This window comes from Dermacentor variabilis, chromosome 7 (genome assembly GCF_050947875.1).
Source record: "Dermacentor variabilis isolate Ectoservices chromosome 7, ASM5094787v1, whole genome shotgun sequence".
In the NCBI taxonomy this organism is placed as follows: Eukaryota; Metazoa; Arthropoda; class Arachnida; order Ixodida; family Ixodidae; genus Dermacentor; species Dermacentor variabilis.
Window position 1 is genome coordinate 131,617,422 of NC_134574.1, and position 10,553 is coordinate 131,627,974.

The 10,553-nt window shown below is 44.5% G+C and overlaps 1 pseudogene; it reads right to left on the bottom strand.

The window, feature by feature from the left end:
- Positions 1–3,103: 3,103 nt before the first annotated feature.
- Positions 3,104–3,282, bottom strand: LOC142589108 (U2 spliceosomal RNA; annotated as a pseudogene).
- Positions 3,283–10,553: the final 7,271 nt, after the last annotated feature.

Consider the following 10,553-nt stretch of genomic DNA (forward strand, 5'->3'; position numbering starts at 1 on the left):
GTCGTGCAGTCTGTTGGTTCTCGGCCGTTGATATATTATTTGGCAGGTTGTAAAGTGCAGAAGAAACGGTGAAGCTTGGGCGCCTACGTTAAGCGTGATAATTGAAAAACGCTGTGTGGTAACGGTAGAAGTGCTTTGTCGTGCGATTTGTCGCCTGGCGGCTTGAATAGACGTGAAGCACGTTTGAAGCAGCTTCATAGCAGTTTTTTTTTTCCACTCCGTCTTTTTCTTGGAATACTTCTCCTATATGTCATATATGCATGGTTGCGAGAACCACTGCGTGCGAGACTCTCGGCGGTTCCAAGAATAGTTGGAATAGTACGCCTTTCTCCCGTTAAAATTTAGTATTTAGCTTCGAGGGTTTTACATTCAAAGGCGAGTTGGCAGAAAATCCTCTATTGACGTGCTCACGTACAACATAAACTTCTCTTAGCTGTAAGTCAACCGAAAGGAAGCGCAGAGCATGAAATCAAACAAATAAATACAGGAACAAATACATAAATAAATATATTCAAAACATGAATTCCCTTGGCATTCATATTTGGAATTATATCTAATAAAAGTATGGAAATTCATGTGTTTGAAGCATAAAGTAACTTCGACAGCTTTTTCACACACGCAAACAGGAATCATGCGCTAAATATTTTACCCAAGTGACGTGCGTGGAAGCCATGCTCGCTTACACTATAGAATGGGGATATAGAAGGGGCAAACAAGCATTTATTAATCGGTAAGTAATAAGCCTTCACAAGTATTTCAAAGACTAGCCAGATTATATTGGGGGCAGCAATTTTGAATGCCGGGAATATACCGGGTATTTCACTGAACACTTCGACAAATTTTTAATGTTGCGTGGGCAGACAGCACAGTTCTAGTTCGTGGGCTACTTACCCGAAGACGCGGACATTATTTGCAAACAAAAGAATTGAAACGAATAAACGACTAATTAAGAAATCGCAAATTTATTTTCTAACTAGTTATCTTATGGCCTTTATTGCGATTCACGAATTCTAGCCGGGGAGCTCGCAGGGTTGACTCGCTCGCAACAAATTCTCAGGATGCGCCAGTTTCGGGATATTAATTCCCAAACTTTGCGAAATAGTGCATTGGCGTTCCAGTTACTTTGTGAAAAAACGTCGTTTCATGCATTAAATGCACAAGAGACCAATAAAAGATGTAGAGGATTGTGCATTGCAACGTAGCGACGCGTAACACACTCACGCAAAGCAAGCTGATTATTTGTCGCAGCCTCCAGTCAGAGGCATGCCACCTAACACTTACGATTATTATAACAAATTGTTCGCCCCCACCGTAACTGAAAATTGCAGGTGTTCCAATACGGGAATATAATACCGTTGGCAGCCAGAGTCTGCTATCACCGACCCATCTCGCAACTCCCCCTCCACGCAGTTCATGTGGTGTTGGCAACAACAGCGGACTAAGAGAATGGCGGCGTCTGTGTGTGTAAATCGCATTAAAAACACCAGTCTATACGCTGTGTAAAAATAGCTGAGTCGCCGTCCATCACTCTGTCATCTAAGCACCCCTGATATGGGGTCATTGGTTGACGTCCTCGCAGTTAAGCAGAAATGCGCAGCTGCAAATTATCGCCCGCTCAAGTGGCCCAGCTATAAGGACGACTTATAAAAACAGCTTTTGAGAAACTTGCACCTGCCAGGGAAATAAGGTTGCTGATTGTGCATCCCAAACGTATTCATCCTCGCAAAATCGAAGCTGGGGCTACTCCGAAAAATCTTGGTTGAGTCGAACGATTCTGATTTAAAAACGCATTTTGTTTTCATTGTTATTGCATCGGTCCGTGCTCTGTAGCGAGCTTACAGCATCGCACGGTGGTAAATTGTCCCTTGCGAACTGCTTCCGTGTTGGGCTGCTGGGCGGCAAAGCTGACAGCTTGCGTTTAACCGGAGGCCTCCTCGCACTTTCAGGATGTGATGAGGATAGCAATAGGCGCTTGTTGGTACGGCATATCTTATTTTGGTATAGCGAAAGCTTGACAAGGACAACAAAAGGCACATCTGACACACATAGCGCTGTGTGCGTCAGATGTGCCTTCTTTTGTCCTTGTCAAGCTTGCGCTATAACAAAATGAGATCTCCGGATGTGGCTCGCATAACTAGTGGTGACATTCTGCAGCACTCGAGGTTCCCAGCCTGACTTCTGTATTATTAGTTTCAGTGTGTGTGTGGTAGAGCAAGAAATGCAGAACATTTTGTAAATAACACAGGCTGCTCAGAACTTTCGACTTGTTCGCGAGTCGTGTAAATGGCCTGAACGATAGCTTTTCCGTGTCATCTGACTTTCTCTTTGTCACCACTTTCTTATTTAGCCCCAATCCCGTTTTACTTGACAAGGACAAAATTGACAATAGTGAAACAATTTTCTTTGCTTATACTCCGCTATGCTGATAGACTTGAAAGCAGGTCCACTCAAGGTGATTCACTCGCTTGATAGAATGCGTGCCGTTCAATCAAGCAAATCATCTCCCTGCACAAAACACTCACAATTTCTCGCACTTGTCCTTTCTATCTCTTTGTTCAGCACTTTGTTGTTGAGCGCGTGATCACCTGCAGCGTTTTTGAGTCTTGCCATCATGCAGTTACGTTGATGATACCTGAAGAGTCCGACGAAATATCGTGTGGTCGGTTGGAGTCATGCCGAAAAAAAAAGTTAACAGGTGCCAACTGAGGAGACACTGCATACGAGCGGGAAGCGTATATGTGTCGAAAGAATCTGTTGATGAGCTGTGCTGTAGGTGACGAAAGGGAAAATCGCCCCGTTTATTGCACTGGTTCATAGTAGACATTTTTGGGGACTTTCACACGGCAATGTAGCTTGGCGCGCACAGTGGTCACCCAGATATCTGTAGTTACGTCAAATGCCGAACACACGCAGGCGATAACAGCACACGGACCTAGGTGACAAAAAGAAAATCACGTTTCGCGCCGCACACATGGGGACCGTTCACACTGTTTTGTAGAATATACTGCGAACAAAGCTGCCGCGTGGTGGCCGAAACAAGAGCTTCTTTTTACAGCGAAGCTGCATATGGCTAGCCTCCAGCGGATCGATGTCCGTTCGCCGAAACCCGTGGGCCGATCCTGAACATAGTGCAATACCGGACGACCCATGGCGGAGGTGAAGCAGGCCTCAAGCACTCCGCTAGCTTGCAAAAATAAGTTTAATATCTTGGGTACAAAAACAACCTGTATCAGATATCATGTTGGGAACAACAGATGATGCGCTTTGACCCGCGTCAGCCGTGTCTACGTTCCCACCGCCCCCTTTTTGTCGGCGTTCCAAGCGCTTGCCTATCTCTTTTCCTTTCCTTCCACTCCCCCGTGGTGTAGGTCCCGTCGAAACGCCACGCCTCTTTAGTTTCCTCCTTCTCCTCGGGACGGCAATCCCGTCGTGCACGCGAATGTATATAAAACGACTGTAAATGACTCCGTAGCTATGTTCTAAATTCTGTGTCACCTCTGTGTCGTATGCTAAACAGCTTCGCTTGTGATCCGCCTTCGCGGAGTGAAATGATTCATGACATTTTTAAAACGTGTTTCTCCTTCACCGGTGCCTGCTCTTTTCCTTTACTATTGATGATGTCATACTGTATATCTGCCTCAATTTCTTTTTAACCGACGTGCGACTCAGTAAAGCAATCCTTTTTTTTTTTTTGCTGCATTGTCCAGGGAAGCCACAAAGCTCCACCAACGCAGACATTAAAATAAATAAATAAATAAGTAAATAAAAGGAACGAGCTCACTATCCTTCAGACGTTTCTTTCATTGTCTTGCAAATATTGTTTCGTTCAGAAAAGTTGGTGGGATCAAAAATAACGTAATGCCAGTAAAACGCCCAAAAGAGCCGAGCACTGCTTTGTGATATACGAGCGATTTGGCAAACTCTAAGCTACTTAAGCTTCGAGGTTTGCCTCTCATGTAGCAAGCACTCCCAGTCCGAACAGGCTCCGCACATGCACGCATGGCAGGGGGTCTTGGATGATACGTTTTGCGGAACGATTTTCGTTATATGCCTATATTTCTCTAGAAATCCTTTCATGCCATAACAACAGCTCATTTTACAGTATAAGGCACAATGACGTGGTAGTAATGGGGTCTCTGCCATAACCTTTCATGCATACAAAAGACGTCATTTCTTTAGACTTAGAAACGTTGTTGTGCGTAGTGAAGCGGTGCACGGTATACGGCACCGTTTCTTTTTCTGGTCACAAACGACATTGTTTTCTGAAGCATGGGGGATACTTTAGCGCTGCTATTCGGATTACAGATGGGCTGCAGCTAAGCGCAATATGGGGCTGAGGGAAATACACTTAAGTTCACTGTTGACTGCTAAGACTCCTGCCACTTTCTAAGGAAGAAGTTGCTGGTCGCATGGACGCACGAAGTTGACCACGTCCAACGCACCGCAAAATCACTGTTGTAACTTTGCACGTGAGACAGGTTTACACACTCGTCTCTACATACGGGTATGTAAAACATGGGCTGCAGAAAACCTGCGCGAAATGTGTTTGTACAATGATGTCTTGTTTGGGCACATTGCTTCTGCGCGTCGTGTATCTGCAGTGTACAACCACATATTGAACAACGTGTATTTAGAAAGGTCATTGTACTAGATTGTCACCCCCTGCCATTCACTTGTATTTTGTTCCTCTATCTGTCATTTCACGTTACGCCGGCGTAGAGCATCATGCTACAGACACATTCTCCAGGCCGATCCCTCCTTCTCTCCATACATTAAAATCTTCTCTGCCTGCTCTGACTGGGCGAAAGCGGCGTGTAATGCTTGTCAAGGGAAGAATGGTGAAGGGAGGTGTATGCACAGAAACAGTACGACACCATATTAAGCAGCAGCCAAAGATTCTCTATCTCTGTTGCCACAAGAGCACGTATCCACTCTGGAGGATTTGGCAAACAGCGGGCATACAACCAATGGCACATGTTGGATGGTTAAATGGAAAGAAAATAAAGTAAATAAGAAAATGCCTCACATATATTGAAATACCCCGTTGAAAGATCGGCGGCGCTTATTAGATACTTGTGAGCTCACATCGTTAGTTGAGGCTTTACGTAGGAAATTATTGTTTGGTTGCACGGTACAGAGGCATCGTGTACTACTTTATCAATCAGCATACAATGACACCTTCGTTCGGGGCACGTATAGGCTTCATATATATATATATATATATATATATATATATATATATATATATATATATATATATATATATATCGACCGACGATATTGAAGCTATAGTAGCGACGCCAATCACTGAAAGGTTGGGGAACGATGCTTAGCCATAATATTTAGGAGTTAGCGTTAAAGCACTGTTCGGTGGTTTTTAGGCATATGGCCGTTGCGTAAGTGACATTGCTGCTGCGGCAATATGTTTTGGCATGCGAAGGTGGCCCGGACATGTAGTGGCGTTTCTTTCGTATGGTTACTCGGTGGCGTCGTGGGCTCTTGACGCGCGTTGTGTTTTCACTCACCAAGGGTGAGTGATGAGGTTCAAGTGTTCTAGTTCACGCTGTCACTTAAACCAAAATTTTATGAATTTCTTGATGAGTGAAGTTGGGTGGTCCCGTAGGCGTTATAATAAAATCCGGGCCTGCCGACAACATGAAGCAATCAGAACGAGGCATCTCCCAGGCAACATTTGTATTTGATGCCCTTCTGTGTTTCCACCTCTTTAATAATGAATAAATTTTAATTAATCGAATTAATAACAGACAGCTGCCCTTGGAAAGGATCAAGTCGTCCCCCAGTAGAGGTGCCACAGTTGTCTTTGGAAGAGAGAACTTTTCGACTGCCTCAGTGACATAACCGCTCTCAGTGTCACGAACGAGCTTTTATCGCAGGCAAGACGGACGCAAACATGCTGCTTAGAGCAACGCGCCAGGACCGAACAACTGTGGGATACATTTCTACAGGCCGATAATGTGCGAATGAGGTTTAGTTCTTCTAAACATTGGCAACGTACAATTTACAAAAACTCCCGAATCATGTAATAAGGAAAAACTCATCAAGCCAGTTAGCGGTGTCACGAGGACAGGTGCATTATTGGTGAGAGTGACACGGAATGCCTCTGAACAGTCGTTTAAACGTTACGGTGAGCGACACTTCACAATAGAGCAGAACAGTGAATGAAAATTGGAAGCCGAAGGTGAAACACCTTCCAACAAATGACCCTAAATTGACCCCCTTGTGCAGGACTGCGGCCCCGGAAACATTTTTTTCCACTTCCCTTTCATATCCCGTCTTTTTGATCGACGGTAAGATTTCCATTTCCTTACTGACTGACTTGTAATTGCTATTCGGCGAACATGGGCTGCAGCAAAGGAGTGATGACAGCAATAAGTACGTGAGCCGAATCGAAATCAAGTACGAGCAAATGAGGTAGAAAAGAACGGCGAAATAAAAGTGTGGGAACTTTTACCAGCGAAGATGGGATTCTCGTTGGTGCCTAAGAGAGGAAGAAGCCAAATCCGATCGTTTACTGTTCCATCTATGACGACGATATCCATTCATTTTCCGTCGTTCTCCTCCCGATGTATTCATCATGAAAATGAGTTTTTCCTCGCCGACTTCAACGGCATAGCTATCAAGGGTATCGGCATGGTACGCCAGGGAGTCCATAGCCCCGTATAATGGAGGCTCTATAGGTTGACTGTCGCCGGTGCGATGTCGACAGCGTGGAGCGAGGGACGATCCCGTCTTGGTCGATGCCCTCTTAACCTTAACGAGAGGAGCCGCTGGCATGCTCCAGTGAACACGAGAGAAGCGGTGATTGCGGTGCGCATGAGCGATACGAACCTTGCTCGTGAAGGCGCGGTGCCTTGCACGCGATCATCTGCTCTTTGTGCATATTGAACTTCCTATAACACTTCAATACAAATAACTCTGTTACGTGCCTCTTTTGCCGGCTTTCATGGTGGTCGGAGTTTGCACGACTTTTGTCGCCAATAGAAAAGCGCCGATGCTAAGGTTGCTTGCTGTTGCGCAAGCGAGGTAATGCGTGCATTCTTCGCCCAACGGGAACTACTATACGCGACGCAGGTGTTATGGCGCGTGGGATCTTCGGTACATCTGAATGTTTAGGTGCTGGAGTTAAATTCCCTGGAGAGGGCAGCCCTCTTTTTCTCTCGCCAAGTGATCTTCAAGAGGCTGCTGCAGGAAACAGAGGAAGGCGGTCGCCATTCACGCCGACGCTCTCGCCGCCGGAGACTACGCAGATGTAACAAATCGGCTTATATATAGAGCGTGTACGTAAAGTCACGGTGCACTTTTAACTGGTCTCAGGAGAGCAACAAAACAAGGTAGAAAGAATAAATCTTCACCAATTGAAAGTAAGATTCTCGAAGTTTCCGTAGGATGATGTACAAGGGTGTGTGCGCACCGGTGTTGACGGAGAACCACAAACTGTGCAGCAGCGGATCCGCCCACCCCCACGCCAGTCGAGATGTCGACGGTGCAAAGGGAAGCTCAGTGTGTTCTCTGGCTTGGTATGTGTTGGGTTACAAATGGAGGCAATATCGAACTGCAATGTACAGATAGGAAACTTGGAGTGGTTTCCTTTTATTTGGTGAACATTTCACATTTATATCTTGTTTCGTTAGTTTCCTGTAAGCGGTCAACAGTGCACCATCACTTGCGTACACGATGTATATGTATATGCCGAACTACTATGCAACACTCTCGGGGGAGGAAGTTTTTAAAACCTTTTTGTTCATTGCAGATGCTGGGCGGGGGGGAGGGGGGGGGTCTGCCGCGGCGTATGTCATCTACAGCATTGTGTAATGAAACAACAAGCGCTGCCTCAGTATTCTGAAGCAACATATGTGCCCTACAGGCGCATCACTCTTTCAATATCCTATAGTTCAGTACAAGCTCCATCCATAAAACCGCAGTGCACCTTTCGTACCGGTCCGCAATCGAAAAAAAAACATGTTCATTGGCCGGGAAGAGGATATCGGGAGGAGGCCCCTAGTTCGTGGCTTTTATTAGGCCTTCGGCAATGGCACACGCCCGTCGGATCAGTCACTATCGGACGTTGGAAACGCGGTTGCGAAGGACGAGATCCCACTGGTCTGCGGTGTGGTATGCAAGAAGGAAAGGGGGCAAGGGAAGGTCGCTTTTCGAAACACAGTGCCTCAGGGCGATCACGGCCAGTTCTTTTCCAGATTAGACCTGTTGAAAGAGAGGCGAATCAGTTGGAACCCGCTCCTTGGTGAATCGAAATTGCTCTCCCAATTAGCTACAAAAGTGAAACAAAAGTTCATTGCTTCTGGTAAAATCTTACCTATGGCTGAGTCCTGTTTTCATGATCTCCAACAAAATTTGTGAAGACCTTCACGTTTGATCCTAGAACGAGTGAATCAACGATAGATCTGTACGGCGAAGTTACCCGTCCTAAACACAGAGAAACACAGAAATTGATTTACATATATAGTACAATTACCGCAGTGCTAAAAAAATATAATTGATACACGTACCTTTATATATCCCGTTTAGTAGCTTGTATATATTTAGTATTTGTGCACAAAGCCATGCACTTACGTTCATTATTGTTATCTTTTGTACATATTGAAAATAAACTTTTTTGCACCCCAATTAGCTGGGCTTCTATATGTATGGGGCGAAGTGGCCTGTTCATTCATCTCGAATGGCAGAAGTTGAGTGCTTAGAGAAGACAAGGTCAAGAGTATTCTATACTCTATTCTATACAAAAAGCATTCTATACGATTACTCTTTCGTTTCAGCACTACTTACTCTACTCGTGGTACTGTATATTTTAAGCTTTTGCCGACTACAGAATGGTTCGCCTATTCGTTTACATTGACATTCATCGTCGATGGTTCTTTACTTTTCTTAATGCGATGTGTTAGAGGTGAACCTCGCGCAAGAAAAATTATGCAGAAACTCCAGTGCAGTTTTCTAATTGCACATATAACCCCAAATTTCAATTGGCCCACTCGCATATTTCAAGTTGGCCAACCCTACCCCCCCCCCTAACATGTCGAATTCACCACATTTAAGTTATCCCATCCTCAAATGTCAGGTTGGCCCAACCTCGAATTTCAGTTGCACCACCCCTAAATTGCAATTTGGCCCACCCCCAAGTTTTAAGTTTGCCCACACCCAAATTTCAAATTGGCCTACACTCAAATTCAAGTTGGCCAAGCCCTAAATTTCATTTGCCCCAACCTAAAATTTTTACTTGGCCCACCCCTAAAACACAGATGGGCCACCCCCATATTTTAAGTTGCCCCCCCCTACTATGAGTTCCCCTATGCATCTTCTATGGAGCCCTATGTATATATAGGTATGCAGAAATCAGATTGTACCGGTATTCTCTTCGACCCTTTATATTTATTTATTTTTCTTTCAGTTGTTCCTTATCCCTTATAACGCAACCAGTCATCAACATTTACATTATTGTAAAATTAAGTAGCTTAACTACTCAAATTATACATTTTTTCTACAGATACAAGGCATTACACTTTTCGTGCGACAAAGAGATTTTGCTTGGATACCTTGCATAAAAAATGCTCGCGCATTAAAATTTGGGCCGATACCGGAAGCAGTGCTGTCTAAAATGTGAGCCTACAATGAAGGTCGCACAGAATAGCACACCATTTCAAAGCGCTCGCTGTCACCTCGAAATGATGTATGAAAGTGGCACGTGGTGGACGCGCTAAGCGTTTCAACGAGCGTCTTTGGCAAGAGAGGCGCTTGTGTGTAGTAAACCGCGTATGTATGTTTGGAATGACACAGAAGATGCGAGAACTGCGAGGCAACATTTCATTGAAGGTATTATGCATAGACGCGACGTCCTAAAGCACATAAATGAAACATGGGACGGTCACAAGAACTTGATGGCATGGCTTTTCTAAATGCTTTATGAATTAGTATACTCTAGCCAAGCACTGCATTGATTTTTCAAGCACTAAATGTCTTGTTGCCTAAAAGGTAATAAGAAAAAGAGGCCTGAAGGCGATAGTCCTGTAAAGCCTACTGTAATTCACGTAAATCCACCTTAATCCTCCTAATTACACCTTAGTCCACCCCAATTCACCTTCACCCACGTTAATCATCTATAAACCACCTTAATCCACCTTAATTCACATTTGTTCACCTTAATAGATCTTAATCCTTCCTAATCCACCTTAATCTCCATCATCCTTAATCCACATTAACAAATTTTAATCACCCTAATACACCTTACTCTTCCGTAATTTGCCTTCATACACCTTAATCGACCTTAATGCACCTTTATCCACCCTAATCCAGCTTAATCGAATCACACATCAATCGTTTATTAACTTTGCTAATCATTAACCATTCCTTATACACGGCTGGACATGTTTTGGTGCGCTTCTGGCTTTCCTTGTATCACGTGATATTTTCAGTACTTCACAACGCTAGCTTGAAACACAGAAATGTAAGGCTTTTACCTTCAAAATTGCGGCCTAATACGTTGAGAACAGGCATGTTCTGCCGAAAGACAGGGGTGCGAT